The sequence below is a fragment of the Montipora capricornis genome, chromosome 8 (genome assembly GCF_036669925.1).
Source record: "Montipora capricornis isolate CH-2021 chromosome 8, ASM3666992v2, whole genome shotgun sequence".
Lineage (NCBI taxonomy): Eukaryota > Metazoa > Cnidaria > Anthozoa > Scleractinia > Acroporidae > Montipora > Montipora capricornis.
In genome coordinates, this window is record NC_090890.1 from 22,218,192 (window position 1) to 22,218,726 (window position 535).

Sequence of the window (535 nt, forward strand, 5' to 3'; positions counted from 1 at the left end):
GCATTTGCTACGTCCTATTTCCAACAACAAGGTTAGGGTAAAGGATAGCGTTATTTTTAGCTTAAGGTTAATGCAGCTGTTTGTTCCAACTCGAGGAGCAGCATAAATTCGGGAGTACTTTGTGGCGTTAATTGTCTATATTCCGAGACACGACTATTTTATAACCAATCGTAATACATTTTAACCAATCAAAGGAACTCGCGGCCAATTCCCGCGCGCGGTAATACACGTTTTGATACGCGATTTTAATCTTTTAAAAAAAATTTTAAATTGCTATCTCGGTTTACAATCTTGTTTCTTCACGTGGGGCGATAAAAAAGACGCTACAGGATAATCGCAGATTTAAGCGTTTAAGAAAACTAGCCTTATGGAACGTAAGTAAAGACAACGTCGATCGAGCCAACAGAACGGCATATGTCAATGAGTTTAACTGGCAAAAAAATGGCTCTTCCGCATCCCGCAAGTGCGTTTAACATTTTGGTTCATTTAATAGCCTTTCTCGTCCTGACAACGACGTTGACACCAAATGAGAATG

General features: G+C 39.6%; 1 protein-coding gene across 5 annotated transcripts in view; it reads right to left on the reverse strand.

The window, feature by feature from the left end:
• Positions 1-289: 289 nt before the first annotated feature.
• The window catches only part of LOC138014419 (tumor protein p53-inducible protein 11-like), a 27,224-nt gene continuing 26,978 nt past the window's right edge, over positions 290-535 (reverse strand). For all 5 annotated transcript variants that reach the window (XM_068861486.1, XM_068861484.1, XM_068861483.1 and 2 more), the window contains one exon: positions 290-535. This exon is cut by the window's right edge. The gene's annotated coding sequence lies outside the window, so the exon portion shown is untranslated.